The sequence below is a fragment of the Sciurus carolinensis genome, chromosome 5, assembly GCF_902686445.1.
Source record: "Sciurus carolinensis chromosome 5, mSciCar1.2, whole genome shotgun sequence".
In the NCBI taxonomy this organism is placed as follows: Eukaryota; Metazoa; Chordata; class Mammalia; order Rodentia; family Sciuridae; genus Sciurus; species Sciurus carolinensis.
Window position 1 is genome coordinate 73,847,322 of NC_062217.1, and position 862 is coordinate 73,848,183.

The 862-nt window shown below is 29.6% G+C and overlaps 1 non-coding gene across 1 annotated transcript; it reads left to right on the forward strand.

The window, feature by feature from the left end:
* The first annotated feature begins 333 nt into the window (after positions 1 to 333).
* On the forward strand, positions 334 to 407 carry Trnat-cgu (transfer RNA threonine (anticodon CGU)). The gene has a single exon. It is a non-coding gene; the product is annotated as a tRNA-Thr (tRNA).
* The last annotated feature ends 455 nt before the right edge of the window (positions 408 to 862 follow it).

Consider the following 862-nt stretch of genomic DNA (forward strand, 5'->3'; position numbering starts at 1 on the left):
TGTAAAGTATGCAATTCCTAGCATAAATGTCTAAGGGTAAGTGGTTAAAAAATATTCCATAATTGAAACTTCTGCTGGTGTAGCCCCTTCTGTATTTTAACTATATAATGAAACCAGACAATTTATCTTCCTACCTGAGAACTTTCTTGCCTGTTGTCTTTCTTTGAATAATATGATTACTGATCCATTCCTGTCTCATCTCAGAACTTTAATTTGCTTTTATTATTAATTTGATTAATATGTAGAATCAAATGTTGGGAATAGTATTTCAACAGAGATTTATTTCCATTACATATGGAGACTATTCATACAAAGAAAAGCATTTTTCTGGGCTGGGGATATAGCTCAGTTTGTAGAGTGTTTGCCTCGTAAGCACAAGGCCCTGGGTTCAATCCCCAGTACCGCAAAAAAAAAAAAAAAAAAAAAAAAAAGCATTTTTCTGTATTTATAATTTACATAGTTTATCTTTCATAATTATAAAAATCAGTACCACCTGTCTTCCAAGGATATCCTTTGGACAAATTTTTAATTTCCACTTTAACAAGAAAATCCACTTCTACCAAATAATCTGGGTCCTCATGAATTTAATGTAAATGATAATTTGCTGAATTTCTACTGCTCTTCTAAAAGGCATTGAACTCTTCATAGAAATTATGACTTATACTCTGCTATTCAGTTAGAATTTATTAAACTAAAAGAGCTGAAGTGGCTTATTGAGTCATAGAAATGTTCTCCAAAATATTTTTTTATCATCTTGATATATTCAACCTTCAAATGTACTCATCAACAGTCATTCAAAACAATGATTTAAATGAAATTTTATTTATTAGGTGAATATAAACATTATTTGTAAGTTTGTGAT